This window comes from Vanessa atalanta, chromosome 10, assembly GCF_905147765.1.
Source record: "Vanessa atalanta chromosome 10, ilVanAtal1.2, whole genome shotgun sequence".
NCBI classification, from domain to species: Eukaryota; Metazoa; Arthropoda; class Insecta; order Lepidoptera; family Nymphalidae; genus Vanessa; species Vanessa atalanta.
Genome location: NC_061880.1, coordinates 9,820,976 through 9,842,101, shown reverse-complemented (window position 1 = coordinate 9,842,101; position 21,126 = coordinate 9,820,976).

Below are 21,126 nucleotides of genomic sequence, written 5' to 3'. Positions count from 1 at the left end.
ATTGGAAATTCAGATATTGTACGAAATGTTGACCTGCAGTATTAATGTTACTCGACTTTAAACTACTTTGAAAAAGTATATATCAAAAGAGTAATTAACTTCTCTATCGAGAAATGGAGTTTCGTTCGTTTATTTTTTATCAATTCAAAAGCAATCTTATTTTTTGTTATGGTGATATTAAAAATTATACTATCTTGATTATCCTATTGTCAAACATTAATTCTTTATATAAGCCAGGATGAAAACTATATTGACGGCAAAATTATAAAAAATAACACATTGATCTGATCTTACATCCCATGAGTTTAAGTTGTCATCAATGTGAGTTATCAAGTGTAATTATTTGTGACATAAAGTAAAATTGAACGTTAAAACCTTTTTTTTCAATTTGATTCCCCATTTGCAGGTTTCTTCAAGATGACTTATAAGACCGCGATATTATATACAAGAAAAAATACATACCACATCTCTATGTTGTATGTATAACCAAGTACTTCTTGAATGCATATTAAAATGCAGAATTCGTCTACTGCAGGAAAAATGACATATTAATATCGTCTGCGTTGTCCAAAAGTAGAGTGCAGTAAGACATTATATTTTGGAGGTAACTGTTATACCACACGAGCGAATGATTATGAATAACTTTTTACCCATACGAATGTAGGACGAGTATCTAGCTAATAATAACCTGTACTAAAAGTATGCTTCGTTACGTATACTACAATCGTAATCTTTAAATTATATCAGTTATTGTATACAAATTGTGTTGTACCAATTATTTTATATCGTTAACAAAATTTTTAATCAAGTTAGTAACGATAGTGCTTTACGTTATTTTAATTTTATTAATATATTTGATTTGTAAGATATAAATAAATTAAAGAATCGAATTCGAATTTTAAAATTTGTATTTTTTATAGCTTAAATATAAATCTATACGTAATTCATCTTGAATTAGCAATTTATAATACAAAGTTCTTTTCCTGCCTTTTTTATTGAATATTTCATCAAAAATCAGAGATGACAGTAATAAAAGATGAGAATATAAAAGGAAGACTAATACATTTATGAATAATATTAGTCTTCAGTAAATGTCTGCGGCTTCAGGATGTTTGGTACATTAAGCTAGCTAGATTAACTTGGTTAATGTTGTGAAATACAACAGTCCAACTAGACTGATGACAAACGCTCAAAGGCATTATTTGTAGTACCCCGAGGAATATTACAAATACTTTTTCATTACTGTCTCGAACGATACTGAAAATAAAAACAACATTTGCCCCAGTATTTTAAGGTCAAAGAGCATTCCCCCAATAACCTACCGAACTGAAAGGAAAGATGAAAATAAATAGTCATTTGATGAACATCAATTTGTGACTTATTCGAAACAAAGGCTGACATTACGGGACGGCCCCAGAAAATGGCACATTAAAATGTCAAAACAAACGTCACCCAGAATAATCTATATTACGTTCCATTTGTTATCGTTGGATATTTAAAATGTACAATGTCATATCACTAGTGACTGTTCTAAATACAAAATATTCTTTTATGAAGCTCATATGGGTTTTATAAGATTATCATGTAATTTAAAAATAAGTGCTGGATACCTAATTTTTAATTATTAATCACATAGATAAACGACGGATTTTGTCAGTGGGAATAAGTGGTAAGTTAAGAACGTCGCGAACAATTTTTATTCCTTACGTCTTTTGGATAATAGAAGTATTATGTTTAACTTTCGACGGTTATTTTAAATCTTTATACGTTAAATTTATTTCAAACTCAAACACTGAACTATATAGTGCAATGGTTGCACACCTGCTGTTTTTATATACCCCTAATTTTTCGTTACAAACCGAAGTATTTTCGCATTTTGAATTTTTTTTATGGCGTAATTTGGCGGGCGAGCATATGGCCCACCTGATGGTATGTGGTCACCACCACCCATAGACAATGGCGCTGTAAGAAATATTAACCATTCCCTACATCGCCAATGCGACACCAACCTTGGGAGCTAAGATGGTATGTCCCTTGTGCCTGTAGTTACACTGGCTCACTCACCCTTCAAACCGTAACACAATAATACTAAGTATTGTTGTTTGGCGGTAGAATATCTGATGAGTGGGTGGTACCTACCCAGACGGGCTTGCACCTTTGTGCAACAACACATATAATACAAAATTCTTGGTGGCAGGGCTTTCCCTGCCACCAAGAATTTTGTATTATATGTGTACAAACGATATCAATGATATTACATACATATATAACTAAGTTACTTGTTACAAATTTTCTCAAAACTGGTGTAGGTACATTATTATTGTAGTTCCGAACAAACATAACATTCAGAAAGAAGTAGTCCCGTTCGCAACGCAGCTATTAAATGTACTTGTTTAAACTCTCTCGTAGAGTCCATTTCGCCTTGTCACATCTGCGCAACTTCAGGCGATTAAGAAATACAAAGGGACCGATATACTCGTAAAATATCGATGGATCAGTTTAACGATCACTAATTTGTGTCGGACTTTGTTTTTTCTTCGTTATGTAACGACGGTTCTAGAAAATATATTCCACTTATTTATTGGACAAAATTATATTACCGAGAATGATCTGGATAGACTTTACAATTTGCATTTCATTTAAAAGATTATAAGTATTCATTTATTGATTGTGTTGTTTATATTAGAGATTGCTCGATAGATTATAATCATGTTTATATCAAAGCAATAAAAAATAAAATTCTAAGAGATTACGTTGGAGGCGTATAGATTCTACGAGGAGGATATTATAATTAGCAAATAAAAATAAAACTAATACATGATATTATTAGTCTTATAAAGCTCAATAAAGGAGTATGCGGACGTATGTGTTAACAGTGGTTTGGCTACTGGTGTGTGATATTATATCGCTTCAGTAAAATAACTCAGTTACGTATTATGCGTAATTTATAATACGTAGGCAGCAGTGATGTGTGTAGATTTACTTAAGATGTGATCGTAATGATTGAAAAATATAGTACACAGACATTTTAATATGAAGTAAAGTATCTTCAAGACTACTTAGGTTACATTATATTGAAAAAGTTTAAGATTTATTGAGAGATTATTAGGAAAGTATATGAGAAAATATTGTCGTTTTTTTTTAATATAATCTCGAAATTACGCCTCGGAGTCTTTGATATTATGTTGAAAATCTTCGAAAGTAATATTACGACGTATGTTTTTTGATTCGAAATGTAATTTTATTATGTTTTGAATTTATCGCAGACTTTCTTAGGATGTTGTTATAAACGTTCAATATTTAAATACGATTCATTATTATTATTTTCTTGATTAATATTTTCAGTATCACGTATTAAGACCTCTTTTTGTTTATTAGGTGCATGTTTTTATGTGGTAAAACTAAAGCATTTATTTTTTTATTTTTATTTTCTTTAGGACAACCAGTAGATACAATATCACAATAAAAATAAAAAATAAATTACATTTCAAAATTATTAAGGCAAAAGTTCTACTACTTACATGTAGTCTCACTATGCGATATCATATTACACAATGTATGTATTAAACTATAAATTAAACATAAGCAATTATAATTAGAAAAAAGAAGTATATTCAATTTTTTAACTACTATATAATAAATAGTAAAAATCAATAAGATAAACCATAAAATTAGAATTAAGCACAAATAAAATTCTTTATTTTTTGATTGAACTGAGGGCGACTAAATTAATTTATTTTTACATGTATATTTAAATGAATATTTACTCAAATTTTGGGTCGATCTTATTTTATTTTTTTTGTGCATACGTGCAAATGCCCCTTCAAGCCGGAACACAATGAGCCCTACTATCAAGTAAATATTTAAATATATAGGAATCATTTTTTATTTACTTTTTTGTATTTAAATTTGTCGTGTCTGTCGATATGTTTGTCTTTAAATATTTGAAGATGTAAGGCGCGTCTACATAATAAAGTCAAATATACATTAAGGGTTTTACTGCTCCGCTGTTTTTGTTTCATTTGAGAATTATTCTTAGCATTTCTTTACCAGAGGTCTATTTTTTCGTAGGCGATAAAAGGTGAAGAAATCGTGCGAAAGGAAATTGGCCGTTTGTCTGTGGCCGCAACACTTTGTAACCTACGCCTTTCGCTCGTCTGTTTTATTGCCCTACAAAACAATAGAGAGGAAATTTGATATTTTATTTGTTTTTCCTTGTTTTTAAATAAGAGGCAGATATTTGTAATTAGACACGCTCATTGCGAAATTATTACTGTACAGTCTGCTTTTCAGTACCGTTAGACGAACGTCATCAAATGTATGCGATATACACATCTTATAGCAATGTTGTGTATATATTTTGAAATGAAATTATTGCAACTTTCAAATTAATAAATTATATTATCATTGAAAATAATTATTGATATTGTAAGATACTGAATTAATAAGAAAATGACATTTAAGGATAATGTAATAGCTTAGAGGAAGTCTGCTCTGCAGTCTAAATATATGATATCATTGTATGAAACAAGACAATTATAACAAGACCTGGATTAAAACGGTGCCCGAAATGTGCCTACACTCGAGAGATCTTGTTATAAGTTGGCATGCGATGTATCATAATAATAAAACGTACAAATGAATATATATATATAAAATTATTGCCAGACATTCACGAATATGACTTGCGTAGTGCAGTCGCGCCTTAGACATTTCTAGCGGTCTAAATATAAAAAAAAGACATTACATAATATATTTTCCATGACATAATATGAAAATAAATGATTAAAATAAATAGCAAGGAAAATAGTAATAGATATTATATCAAACGAGATAATCATAATTGTTATTTAATGTGCCAAGATATCAACTGACATACCGTATTATGAGACAATACGCTGCGTAACATTAATATATAAATGGGAGGGAAGCTAGTATGTGACAATACAACATAAATTATGTAATGTGTTAGACGAAGCTGTATAATGTTACGAATCGTGTCATTTGTTGAAGTAACAATTCCCCGAATTTAGCTAAGCTAGCTTTATAGCCACTATAAACAGACGGCGAAAACTCATTAATCATTTTCAACATTCGCGTGTCTAATAACTCATGCTTAAAGATGGCATACAAAATACAAAAAACATTACATTTTGTCAGCTTTCATTTATTTATAAAACGGTAAAGCGCGATTTAGTCAAACGCTTTCTTTGTAGTTGATTTATAGTTATTTTAAATATCGTTTTATGACCGGCGGTGATTTTAATCTGTTGTTTTTCTTGTTATTTAACAAGAAAAACAACAGAGTACAGTTTAATGTGGAATAACGAAATTGCGATAATGCTGCGTTCGAGGCTATGTGTTGATGTGTTAGTGTGACCATATTAAATAGGATATTTGCAGGACACCTTTTTATACTGAACATTGTTTTATCATCCAATATGGGTGTTTGCTTTGGGTTGAGTTATCTTTATAGGCATAGCATACCTTATCTCCGTGATAGAGATATGTTAAGCCACAAGTCAGTACACAGTTACCCAGTACTCGTTTCTGTAACATATATCAGATAATAATCAATAAAATAAGGTGTTAAATTATCTTTATCTTGTGGTTTTGTGGTTCGAAGCAGGTGGATTTGTCACTGTAAAATATGTCTTATTTATGAAAAATGTATTGAGTAATTAACAAAATCAAACCACAACCAAATCCAGTTTCAAAACGCGACGGATTGAGCTGATAAAAGGAATGTTATTTTATTCCATCAATGAATACTCAGCAACAATCAAAGGTTACAAAGTTATGAGAAGTACTTCCATGCATTGGATAGCTCAGCAGACAGTTTATATGTATTTGTACGTTAATTTATACAACTATACCTCCTACGCAGTTAACTAATCTTTGTAATTGGCAGCCAAGCCCAAAAATATGTAATAGGGATTTCATCATTAAAGTTTGTGTGTATATTACGTATTTACTCGTCCTGCATAAACAAATAGTATACCATTAAATAAAAATAACATCATATGTTGCTTTGTATGCTATTTAAATCAATATACGGCAATCAATTTATTCGAATAAGTATAGCAATAATATAAGCAAATTAAATATATAAATATTTATATTGCGAAATGAAAAGGTCTCAGTTAATTAATGTATTACCATATCTAACATCAAAACAAACATAATCTCAAGCAATGCCAGTTATAAATAAAAGCTTAATTCAATATTAATTACGATTCGCAAGTGCATTTCGTATTTACGAGTCTGCACTGAACATGCAAGCTACAGCAAGCGTCAATATTTGTCGTTAGATCCCGTATGTGGAATTGCTCAATGCATTAGTTAATAACAATGTATGTATATATTAATTTAATTTTGATTAATCAACATGATTTGCTCATATATTTGATAATAATTGTCGCCCGCGACTTCGCTTGCGTTTTAGGTTTTGGTTGTCATGTGTTAGACATAAGGCATAGGTTTTTTTTTATACAGGTAGGACGAGTATATAGGCCATCTGATGTAAAGTGCTCACCACCGCCCATAGACAATGGCGCGATAAGAAATAGTAACCATTCCTTACATTACCAATGCGCCACCAACCTTGGGATGGGAACCTTAGATGCCATATCCCTTGTGCCTGTAGTTACTCTAGCTCACTCACCCTTCAAACCGGAACACAGCGGTAGAATATCTGATGAGTGAGTGGTACCTACCCAGACGGACTAGCACAAAGCCCTACCACCAAGAAAATGTGTCGTGGAGTTCCACTAGCGTTCCATTTCAATCACAGAGACAAACAAACCTTAGATTTACATTTTTTTTATATTAGAACCCTATTATATATCCTTACTCTACTCTTTAACTTTCCTTACGAAGTTCGAATAAAAACTTCTCCGAAGTTTAAAACTCAAACTTGAATATTATATACGCCGATGTATCATCGGATAGAATGATGAATGAAACTGGGTAAGTACTTTCCGCTCTACAAAACTGTATATATATATCTTGGATTGTAACATAAGCAAGTATAAAAATATCATAGATTATTCTAGAACTCGATCAATGACATCTTGTCAGTAAATCTCCCACTGCTAGACTAAGGCCTACTACTCCTTTTGAGTTGAAGACTTCTGGAGCATCCATCACACTTCTCCAACGCGTATTAGTGCATTGTGATTATGATGCATTCCTTCACCGATGAATATGAGATAAATTAGATACACAAATTAAGAGAATTCAGTAGTACATTTTCGGGTTAGAAGACGGAATCTTCTATTAAGATTCACCTGTTGTTTTAACCACTGAGCTAACTCGGTCCTTCATAGGCTTATAAAAAAATAACTTTGGCTATGATCTATATTATAACATACTTAAATAAGTTTTTCACCTATTTTCGGGTAAAGTTTCATTTGACTCATTGTTATAGCTGTTTATTTGCTTCAATACAGCTTAGAGTTATTTTGAATGTGTAATCATAATACAATAAGACCTGTAGGTTTCGTCTTAAGCCGAGACAATAGTAGCATTTGTCATCTAAGACAAACACGCTGTTGTCCTTTGATGTAGGTAGCAATTATAATAAATCGCCTCGGAGCAATAACAATTAATTAGGAAACTTATTAGCTACTGCGATTCGGGTCATTTGTTATATTGGGACGAATGAGCCATAGTGGGCTTGACTCACAATTTGTTAGTAACACCCTAACTGATGACAGCTAAAGATTGATAAATTATTTAAATCCAAGTATTATATGTATATGTTTTATGTTTTAAGCTAGATATTTATTTATTTAATTATGTAGTTCTACATAGTGTAAAACACTTCTCACTCACTTCCTGTATTCTATACGCTTAGTTCTTTTAAACTGCGCAAAGGATCTCGATGCGTTTTCCATCAATAAACAGAGTGAATAAGGAGGAATGTTTATAGCTATAATACATGTATATTATAGTAGAGAAAAGCCGAGAATTTCGATTGTTGTTGTTCAAATGTTTGTTGAATTTATTTCGTTGTTGTTCTTCAATTCAAAAGTAGTATGTAGACCCTCATTGCTCCCACGTGAAGCCGGAATGGTTTACCTAGAAATTAGTAAATCGTGTCATTAAAGGTTTCCTATTTATACGATACTATATTTTATTTATGTAAGCTTATATTTAACTTCGCATGTTGTTGTGTGTATTTAAATTTTGCAATTTAATTTTAAATCATTTCAATCAATAATTTTATTTGTTTTGTAAAATGATCAAATAAAAGCTTATTTTGAAATAAATTGTTTTTAATGTTTCTATTTCGTTAAATATATTTCGAAAGGATTTTTTTAATTAAATTGTTTTATTATAAAATGAATGTAACGTTTAAAAGGCGTTTTAATTAAATAAATATATTATTTCTATGTTGGTAACATATCCGACACTCGGTAAAACTGAAAGGGCAATATCAACTAATATACGTAAACGAGAATATGTTCACTATATAGGTAACGATATTTCGGCTGGGATAAGTTGTGTTTGCTTGTTAAAGGTAAGCTCGCAGTAATGTTAGTAGGCGGACTCAGCGAATTGTTGCCAACACACGTTAGTTCCCACGGCAAAGTAACCTAGTTCTATAGTCTGTATATAGCTTTAGGGTTTATACGGGTCTTGTATCGAAAATATAAATGTAATGTAATATGCAATGTGCAATGGAAAATGTATCTTGATTTCCGTACATTTAATTTCAACAACTTAGTCAACATAATTACTTTACAATAATACCAACTATAAACTACCAAAGATTAAAATAAATAGTCTTATTATTTGTATGTTTTACTTATTAAGCTTTAGGTAATTTCGCATGTTAGAATTTGTGCGGAAGGAAAACTGATATTGTGAATGAAAAGTTTTTTTATTTGTTATATAATGTTAGGATGTATTATTATAATATAAATTGTTTTAATATTATTAATTAATCATATAATTTATTACCTGCGCGTTTCGGATGAAAATCTTCCACATGTGTTGCGAAGCTTCTAAAGCAAGCCTAAGTGAACCTGTGGTTCATGGTATTTTGCATAGAATATAGTATAGTATCTGTAACTTCATCCAAATGAATTTCGAATATACTCGCTCATCCTAATTTCATAGACGTGATTATTACGTCACCAAGCGCATGTCATGAACTATATACCTGGTGGTGGGGATTTGTGTAAACTTGTAAAGTAAGTTTAAAGTAAAGCAAGTTGTAAGTGTAAAGTATATCTTGTAAATATTAGATAAGGAATGTGTGCATATTTGTATATCTATACTAGTTTAAGCGAATAGTATAAATGCGAAATCTGTTGCTCTTTCACCCCAAAACCTCCAAAACCGAATTTGATGAAATTTGGCATGAAACATGATTGATCTCCATGGAAGAACTAATAATACTCGATGACGAACCCCTAAAACGAGAACGAATCCGCGACGGCAATTAGTATGATACCTATGATGAGTAATTTTTTTTAAAAGAATACTAGGTATGCCCTTAACTAATTAAGATATTACTAATATTCTTATAACCGAGAAGCTATCTGGAAACCGGCTGTCATGGTATGGGCATGTTATGCGGAGGAATGAGGTTCATGCTGGGAGAAAGGTTTTGAGAATGGATGTGGATGGATATAGAGGTAGGGGACGACCAAAGTTACGATGGATGGATTGTGTGAAAGACAATATGGTTAGAAAGAATTTTACTTGTGAGATGACGTCCGACCGAGAAGTATGGAAGAAGAAGACATTCTGCGCCGATCCCAAGTAAATTGGGATAAGAACAGGAGAGGATAATTACTAATATTCTTATTTACCTTTAAAGCTTACCGCTTGTATTAGGAGTGGGTACGACAATAGGCCAAGGGGTCTCTAGGCGGCCCCTAAACCAGTTCGCTATTGACGCTTGAGTCATATGTGCGTTACAAATTGCTTGTCATTTGTTTCTCACGTGATAAATATAGACAATAAAAATCATCAGTTTCGATTAATACACATATTGCAGAATAATTGCAAATGACTAATATATTAATTTACTACTTTCATGTTTACTTGGTTGTAAGGTCCAGTTTGTCCACTGAGCATATTGTAAAAAAGAATACAATTACGAATTGTAAGAACCAATCTCACAAGCCGTACTTGTATTTAGTTGACGTTCATGGTTATTGCTCAGAGAAGCACGTTACGACCCTTAGGAGAGCTTAAACGTTTTAACGTGAAAGGGTCGTGTTTATCTAACACAAAAAGATTTTCTTTAAAACGAATCGTTATTTTCATAGATTAACATTCAACCATTAAATTCTCCGGCTATCTTAAATAAATGTCTTTCTTTTAACCAGCAATACTAGACTAAAATCAATCTTTATTGGTATTTATTTTATTTTGAATTATATATTATAATCTTATATATGCATAAATATCACATTCACGTGCAAGAGTTCCGTTATGGATAAAGTTCGTTTTTGACTTCTCGCTGTAAAGTTTACTGTTTCGGCAATTTCGAGCATTTTCACTTAATTTTATTTTTTTATATATATATTTTGTTTCTATGTGTAATTAAGAAACGATCGTATCGATCGTACTGTACGGCATATATACAGTAGTAGTAAAATAGGGTATGTTAAATTTGACATCTCACCTTAGTAATAAGTAATATTAACATTATATCCTCTCGGAAAATGGCTTGGTAATATCTGATTATCAACTCTAGCACCGCGCTCATTGGTCAAATCAAATAGCGCGCGCTTTTATCGCGTTCTGTTTCATACTTCCGTCCCTATTCGCAAAATCACTCCGACATATTGCAGAAAAGAGGTAGGTATACATAAAAAAAAATGTAAATACATTTTAAATATTATATTGCGATGTTGTCGCATAAATATGTACATTCCGCCGTTAGCTATTAGATATGACATCAATCGAATGGGAATCGTGGGAATGTATGTCGAATAGATTCACAGTTAAGTCATTCATTAGGAAGCACTTGAGAAATAATCAATACTGATATTATAGAGATGAAGAGTTTGTTTCTGTGAACGCAATTATCTAAGGATCTGCCGGTCTGATTTGAAATTATATTATATATCCAATTTATTAATAAAGGACTATATGATGTCCGATTACGTCAGAGGTGGAAATGTCACAGGTGATACAGTGCAGAACTGGTAGTACATTATTTGTACTTGTATTGACAAATCTTTATAGATTTTTACTTAATACGAGACCAACAATTGTACAAATTGTTTGTTCGGAAATAATATATTAATTTAAAGTAGTTTACATTCGTGGCTTTACCCATGTATGAAAAAGGGGGTGTTCGTAAGCTAGATATCCTATATCCTTTTTATTTCAATGTATGCAAAATTTATAGTCACTAAATCAAATATAAAGGTAAGAAAAGTAGTTCAGTACTTTTTTCTCTTCTCTTTGTAAAGTGATTTTCTTTTACTTTAATATCTATTGACGAAATTTATCTGTTAATTAAAGAAATTAATAAAAGATAAACTAGAAATATAGTGCAAATTCATATATTAAATAATTCCTCAATTTTTTTATAATGACGTAACGACCGCGAGTCGTGTCAAGTTATGGAGACGCCTATTTGTAACAGTTTCTAGTCGTGACGTTATCAGCTTTTTATTAAAAGCAACGATTAATTATTTTCAAGAACATTAATTTGATACGTATCATTGCTCCAAATTGACATAATAGTAAATTATTAGTCCATCAAGTATACAAATTGTAACAAAGTAAATTCCCAGGTTGATTCAATTATCCAATACAACGATGTGCTAAAGAATGATCAATTCACAACTGGGGCCATTCAGTAAGTTGTTAGATACTCTATATCCTTTTTATTATAAAGTGTATGCAAAATTTCATAATCAGTTGAATATTAAAGACACTATCTTATTTACGATGATGACAGGAGGCCATAGTATAGGTCACGTTGGGGGCGAAGCCGTGGATGCGTTATATCGATACGATCCCGAAGAGTAGAGAAAATAATCTCCAATCCGTGCTGAAGATGGCCATCGTACTGATTCTAGTAAGCCGATTCTCCCTTAGGGGCCCGGGTACTTTTCTGAAGGTTTCCAATACGCTAAAATTATAATCGACAAGTGATAATTAAATGTAAACTGACATTTGTACATCAATAAATTTATATATCACTAATGACCCACCCTGGCTTCGCACTGGTCCAATGTAATTCATACAAATATATAATAAACTATAATTTATACCCTATATCACTCAGGAGTAATGTCGATTTCTACCAGTGACGTTTTTGTTAGAATTGATATATTAGTTCTCGAGATAACCTACTACTTACAAACATGCAAATATTTACCTATTTATAATATTATTTTATTATCCGACTTAAAAAAAAAGAACGTAATCAATTCGACATGGATGAGATGTAATTAGTAAGATCTGGTAAATTATTGGGAGCAGACCTACACACCAAGCAGTGGAGCAGCGTTCTTAAATTAACTAAACTGTAAATTCCATTCCTTAAAAGGAGGGACATACCTCGGATACTTCACTAATAAAAATGTAAATGTAATAATTATATGTGGTTGGTGTTTTTCTCCTTACGATCGATTTCTGTCACACCGACCCTCAGGTTCAGTATCAGCTTAAGGAATATATTATATGCGCATATAGAGTGCACAAGTGTGGTAGTAGGTGCACACTATGGAGTGGAAATAGTTCCTCACTCTCTTAATCGATGTTATAGCTATTCTACACGACCGGAAAGAGTTTAGTCACTGGACCAGCTTACGTGGTATTGAATGGACGGGACTGCTACTGAGAGTTTATTGACAGAAAACCCCACAATATTTTTAATGGCTTGACCCGGGGCTTGAACTCTGCAGCTCAGGATCTGCAACCAGATAAGCTAGCGATTAAACCGACAACGCATACATTACCTTCATTAAGTCATATTGTATTGTAATGTACTAATTAATAATGTTTTATATGTCAAGTTATAAAATGAGGTCACTCTGTACTGGTCTGAAATCATTCCAATAATATTACAATTGAAAAAAAGTTCACAAAACAATGGCTTATAATTTATATGGATAGATTTTTGTTTTGAATACGGTTTCATTTGATTTGGCAGCCGACAATAGTCGAGAGAGCATTATCAAATGAGCATTTTTTTTTCTTTTCGCTCTCATTTACAAACAATGCAATGATACCGACCGCCGATCTCATCACAGATTATATCTCAGTGCCGAGTGCTTTTTGCTTCATTGTTTTTTCTTTTAGTTCTAATTACACGTTGAAATATTTGAGACGTGACCGCTGATTATTGGAACGGCTTCGTTAATATGAAAATATTTTTGTCGAATATTTTATAAAATAATTTAATTGAATTAAGTTTTTATAGAATTTATTGTTTTTAAAAACGTTGAATATTTTTTTATTTAGTTGCATGTATTTTCATAAATTAATAAGAATTGGTTCTACGTTTAAGAATGCTTCTAATGGCATTGATTTTTTTATTTTATATGTATTTCTTCATTACCATACAATTGCCGCAGTCTTGAAAATGGAATAGATCTTCGTACATCTCGTGTAAATATTGATGCACGAACATAATGTGTCACAGCTACTGAAGCGGCAATCTGTACATTTTGTTGAGACTGTTATTATTCTTAAAAATAATTAAGTATAAAGTTATTTTGCGTATAATTTTTGTGATTATTTTTTATATTATATAGCTCTTTATAATTATATTAGTTGCCCGTCCCTTTCGGTGAATTAAGAATTCTATTTACGTCGCGAACGCAGCGCCACTTACCAGGTCCAATCTAAACGACCCAAAGACCTAATCAAACACACACAAAACATTTATCGAAATCCTTTAAAAGAAGTTCAGTAACATACATACGTAAAGAAGAATTATATACATATATAAATAAGATCTAAATAGCTTGAATTGTTTTACTGACGTTTATTTTTGACAGCGATGAAAAAATCATAGGCGTTCTTTTACGAATTTCGTCACGTATGTTTCCATTCTCGATTTGGCAAAACAAAGCGAATATAATGACTGTATCGACTCATTAGTTTGTTTGTAGTGTAGAAAGCGTTTAAAACTAACATCCGCTTGCAATCATACTAGACGTTAGTTTCTGAAATATGCAAATTTTGCTAACAATAACAGCGAGTCCAAATGTACTGTAAAATACACAGCGTGTTCGTTAAAATAACATTTATTTATGAAGTTATTAAAATGGAAATTATGTTATTGATATAATTGTGATTTGAAGCTCCGATATAACTAGGCGTTCCGTTTTATTGAATAATAAACGCAGTTACTGTTTGTACTTTAAGTTACGGTTATACTTATCGTTCTTGTTTAGTGTTATTCTGTAAGGTCTATATTTTCACTTTATAGTTTTTGAATCTACTACTAGTTCAGTATTTTTATCTACTTTTTTTGTAAAGTTATTTTGTTTGGTTTTATTAGTATCTCAATAATCTCATAAACTCGTCAATACGAGATTTAGCAGATGATTAATATCAATCATATGTATTATGACTAGTGTATTACTTTCATGTTTTAAACGATAAATTAATTTGGAAATAATAATAACTATTGAGTTTCCTCGCAGTACAACATCCGGCACTGATAGCAAATTTACTTTTACAAATAAATAGATTGAATTTAAATAATGTTTTATTAAAAGCAACGATTAATTATTTATAAGAATATTAATTTCATATGTATCAAAGCTAATTGATATCACAGTAAATTATAAGTTCATCAAATATACAAATTGTAACAATGAAATTCCCAGGTTGATTCAATTATCCAATACAAAGATGTGCTAAACAATAATCAATTCACTACTGGGCCATTCAGTGAGCTCAGTCATCTGTGACGATCATGCAGCGTGACTAAAAACATAATATCTAATAGCATCCATTGTGGTTGCTCCATTAAGTAGCATATTTGAAATGTTTTGATAATGCTAGTGGTCGTGAGTAGGTGGAATTATATTACATTCGGTCAGTAATTTTATCAATTTAAAGTGAATCTCATTTTAGTGGTGCGCCGAGATGGCTCAGAGGTAAGAACGCGTGCAACTTAAGCGATGATTGCGAGTCCAGCACCACTGAATTTTCATATGCTTAATTTGTGTTTATAATTCATCTCGAGCTCGACGGTGAAGGAAAACATCGCGAGGAAAGCTGCATGTGTCTAATTTCAACGAAATTCTGCCACATGTGTATCCACCAACCCGTATTGGAGCAGCGAGGCCTTAGCCCAGCAGTGGAAAATTTACAGGCCGTTAATGTATATATTATGACTAGTGTATACAATTGAATTACTACAAATAAATACTCTCATTGATTAGAAAATTACTTGTTTGGTTAAAGTATATGCGATGTGACGCCGTTGAACGTATTTACTGTATTTTATATATTATTAATATGGTTTAGTTTTAGTTAAATTATTGAGTCTAGGGATGAGATATCGTCCGAGCTGTTTGAACTGTTTAAACTGCTAAATTGAAACTGATATTTGGTATCCGCAGGGCAGGCTTTGTAGTTTCCAGTCCGGGGCCCACTGGATGTTTTGTTATATTGTTGGTACTTTATACTTTATATTGTTAAAATAGGTTTTTTTTTAATCTATATAAAGTATATTTATATAGATAAAATAAAGTGTTATTTCTATTGATTTAGTTAAAATCATTGCTGGCAATATTAATACCAACCTGGATTGGAGAGCAGGGGAACCAAACCTGCTCCTCAAAGGGAGAGGAGGCGTTAGCTCAGCAGTAAGATTTACAGGCTGTTGATGTTATGTATGTGTAAAGTGAATCTTCTATTAGGTTTTTTAATTATGGGTGGAGATTAAATTCACATATGTAATTATCTTGATTCGTTTTTATTCAAACGATTTCTTGTCGAGTGAGTTTCATAAACTACAACTTACTGTTATCAAAGGCTATGTGTAGTTAAGATTCAGTACAGCTATTCTTTAAGAATAAATCCGATTCAGAACAAGATAGTGAAGCGTCCGAAAGTGATGTAGGACATTGACTAATAGATTTTTTAGGAACTTCGAAACCTATGACAGAGTTTGTTTTGGTTTTATTTCATTGTAAACTGCAAGTCACTCATCTACATTTGGCGCCACAATGATGAAACTTTATTTAAATGAAATCTTTAATGTCAAATAGTATACATTAGTTAAGTTAGAATTGGAGTCCGGCGATAACAATGTACGTTAATTTTGTTTACGTTCTTCCTTTTTTTTCTGGCAGTCTAACCGGCCAGTAACTTTTTTCCGCTGTCTAAAATTAATTCCTTTTTTAAATTGTAACAATTTAGTAAATTACAATCAAGATTTTTTTTTATTATTCTGCACATCTACGGCTGGAGCTCTTCAAAATGTGATCATAACACAAATCAACACAAATCAGCTTACACTGTTAATATATAAGATATTTTAAGAATTCGAAATAGTGTATCAAGTTAGTTGATTGTTAATATTTCAAAAGTGAGTTCTTACAGTTCACAGCAGCAGTGCGATTCTGTAAAAATTCACATCGTATCTCACTTGTGAAATGTTGACAAGCGACTTACGGCGACACTTCCTTTTCATACGTTTATCCATTAAATTTCATAATGTTTATAGTCAATCTTGCATATCACATTCTGATACTTTTCGCTTTTCCTCTGAGATGACTTTCGAGTTTCTTCTTATAGAATAACTCTACAGATTTTATTATGAGTCAGTGAATGAGTAGTATGTCAAAACTAGAATATTTTTTCGCGAATACTAGAATTCAACTATTAATATTTTTATTATCGAACTTTATTTTTTTAGCGTTGATACAATTTACATAATTACAGTAATTTATGATGAGCAATCCATTAGCAATGAAGTATGTAAATGCCTGACAGGCCGTGCCGATGCATTCAAATGATCCTCTCCACAACATAAACTGCTTAAATGTACAATTACGTCATTGTAATACGGCGTTAAAATAAATGTTAATTTAAGTTTTATATGACCTCAATGACTATCGATCAGATTATAAAACATAAGGAGCGCGCCCAACATTAAATTGTAACAACAAAAGCGAATACAAATACTCGGTAGTGCTAAACAATTCGTCCTTCTGTTTATGAACTTTATAAGTTATACTATAATATTAGTATAGTCAAAATCAAAGTCAAAAATCTTTATTCAATATAGAAGTGTTTCACTTGCTTATTGATTGTCAAAAACTTGATGTATGCATCAATTTATACTAATATTATATATGCGAAAGTGTCTGTTATATCTTTATGTTTAAACCGACCGTTTTAGATGATTTTTTATGGTTTTTTTTAATTCACCCCTCAAGGGGGTAAAATGGGGAGCCTGATAGCTTATATGCTACACATAAAGTTGTACAAATTTTGCGTGTAAAGCCAGATTCAGCAACAAAAATTAATTATTTAAAGTGGCAATACTTGTAACGTATTATGAAAACTTTTGTTTTATAATATGAGAATTATCCAAATTTTTCAGGATATAATTAATGAGGAAAAAATAGAATACATTAGCAAATACCAGCTGTTAGGTTTGATATATTATCTTCCTTGTGCCTGTTACTGGCTGACTCACCCTTCCGATACAGCAATACAAAGTACTGCTATGTTGCAGTTGTAAAGCGGGTGGAAAGAATTTTGAAGATACTACAAAGTTGAAACCAGTGATATATTGTTTTAATCTATTTTTGTATTTTTATAACACTACAATCTTCGTCGTGGCTTCGCCTGTGGACGTACGTATTCAATAAAGAAGCATTACACTTACCTATTGATTGTCAAAGCAAACACTACCTACCGGTACGGAAAAGAAAATACGCTGACCTGAGAAGAATCGGCGAAAGAATCCCATCGGGTTTTTTAGGTCAATTTTTGATTTTATGCAAATATTTATTATTAAAGAAGTAGGTACTAGGCAGGTGGCGATCGTTTTATTTCCAAGCTATTCTATCAACCAAGAACTCACTAGTTGTATAGTAACCTTTCGCACACAAGAAGGCATTTTGAACGCTTTCTGGGATCCTGTTGTAGAACCGTAACTGTGATTTTCAAGGCTTAGATATTCTTAAGAAGCTAGAATTAACGAATTTGCCAAAACGCATATTTTTCCAAATAATTTTTAATAGTTACTTACATAATTGGCACTGTGATTGTACGTCCTTCTATTATAAAGTTCGTACATTCGTTGCCTACTTTTATGAATTTCAACAATCGCCCAATCATTGAATTTTAAAAAGTTTTGTGTATTTTCTGTGCGACATATTAGATATAAAATAAAAATATTCGTAGTTATTTTAGTTATCAAATGTTTCCATGGTTGGGATGCTTGAAAGCCCGGGCTTAAATGAGAATCTTTGATAAATAGTAAAACTTTAACCACGGGGTCATCGCAGTTTTATTGGGTCATCACGCCTCTATATTTGTTTACGAGGGCAAAAAAAAATTTCAATGCGTCGATTGGATAAGGTTAACGATTGAGAAAGCGCAGCGGCCTCCTTAATTCTTAGTGTACTTCTTGAACACGACACAGAGGTCTTTAACAAATTCATCTACCTCAGTTTAGTCTGTGTGTTATTAATAACAATATTATCAACCAGTCAGAACTCCTGACTCCTGACAAAATCTTGAATAATATATTTTATTTTATATTACCGCTGTCTGTCCCTGTGTATTCTTAGATCTTAAAAATTATACAACAGATTTTGATGCGGTTTTTTTCAATAGATAGATTGATTCAAGAGGAAGGTTTATAATGTAGTAGAGAAACACTAATTATTTTAGAGGTTTCTAAAGTTATGTCGTAAGTAAACACATTTTTTGCGCTTACATTGCAAACGCTGACTGAACCCTAGGAGAAAGATCAAAATAATGTACTACACTATTGTACGCCTTAAAAAAGATCTTCAAAAAAGTCAAAGATGGTATATATCTATATCTTCCTTTCCAGAATCTCCGTTTGGGAGAGGCTCCAGCCCATTTGTGGGATACTTACAGACTTTATACGAATTTGAGAGCGCGGATATAATGATATTGACAGTTGTTAGTTAATTTCATATTGCTGTTTAATTTTGACTATCTTACCATTAAAATGTAATTAACTGTTTAATTGATCAGCTCGATTATAATACATCATTCAACTGGAAACTCCACTACCAGAGTTTCCAGTTGAATGTTAAGGATGAATCGGAATGAAAGATTGACGGAACTCTATTTAATATTTATCATGGACCCAGAAACCTTTATATTTATAAGTATATATAACAGCCAAACCAATGCCTTTATATTGCCTGTTTTGAAATACACACGCCGTCGGAAAACGTTAGAATGATTAAATGTTTTCGCAAACTTAAAGTGGTTGTTGTTACTAATTTATCAAACAGCTGCCTCTTTGCTTCGCCTTTTTGCCTTAAAAATACCAAGACCGTTCTCAAGCTCAAACGAGACCCACAACTCTAAAGCTCAAGCTATTTTTACTTGTATAAATATAAAAAGGACCATCGAAATGTTAATTTTGTTCATTTATACGCAGGCAAAGGTCCGGAAACTAGCTGTCTATAAAAAGATTAAATAAAGTGTGCACACACTGAAAAATTCACATACCAGAAGTGAATCATTTATTAGTTTTGTCAAAACCTTACACTAAAACGTGACATAAAACGTTGCACTCAATTTGTGACTTAGAATTTTACTGTCAGTTTCACTTAAAAGTTAAATGTAAATGTATCAATTGAAGTTATAGTGGTATGTGTGAACTGGGTCGGCTTTACTTATACGATCGAGTCTGTATTAATTAAACGTAGGAAAGAATTTACTTAACTAAAAAGTATAAAATCATTGAATTCTCGTTATTTTATTTTCTCATCGGTATTTGAAGAGTACGATTATAATTACATTTTTCAAAGAAATATTCCACTTCGAATTAAAAAAAAATGTCACAGTTAAAAACTTGTATATTTATAATTTTATTTAAGAAATCTGTACTCGTCATTATCAGTTTTATTATTCAAACGCCACTAGCCATGAAAACTTAATACAAACAACTAGTCGTGTACTTCATGGAATATGTCATCGGAAAACGCTGTTAATTTTTTAGTTGTAATTAAAAAAGCCTGCACACCGATATCCAAGTTTCTAACTTAAGAAGTGACGAATCAAGATCATCCCTTTAGAACGATTCTAGAATAGTTGAATTTTCGAAAACGTTTTAACGAATTATCTTAATTCATAAACGCAATTCTAAATTTCTATATCAAATATAAATAGGACAGTTTATGAAACATAATTTCTTAGTGCTCATTTACGTTTCATGATGAATTCTTGAGCAAATTATTAGCCTGTTAGATTTTTGAGTATTTGGCCATAAAGCGAATGATAGTGATCTGTTATCCCCTGACCGATTGCAGCCGCGACAGCTATCTCAAGCGAAAATAAATGTACAAAAGTTTGTATGTAACTTGGGTACCTACTCAATATTCCTCCACTCTTATGATCCAATGGGATGGCAATCGAACAAAATCTGAGAGAAGAGACGCTTTACGTCGGTTTAACGCACTGAAAGCGAATGATCGTATTACTTAAAATCACAAACTATATGGAAATAGTGACCATTTATTATCCAATGTTATTTTATTTCCACAAATATAAAAAATTGTCTTGTATAAAGATAAATATAAAAAATATTATGTGAAATAATCAAGAACTAGAACACGTGAATTTTACCGGACATTGTGTCCCTTTTCATGTTAATAATTAATTAGGTGTAAAAAGCTCATTGTTAAGTAACTTGCACATGTTGTATGACGTTCAGGTACTTGAGTATCCACCAACCCGCATTGGAGAAGCTTGGTGAAATAAACTTCCACCCTCCCAAAAAGGATGGGTACCTTCACTGAGTATTGGATTAAATGATACTTTTGTTCCTTACTTTATTTATAATAACATATTTGTGCAATCTAATACCACCGTTATCACGTACGTCATCCGTCACGCGATCCTGTAGGCATCAACGATTTTTTGATTTGTTACCCCACCGACGTTGTCACTGTTATTGAT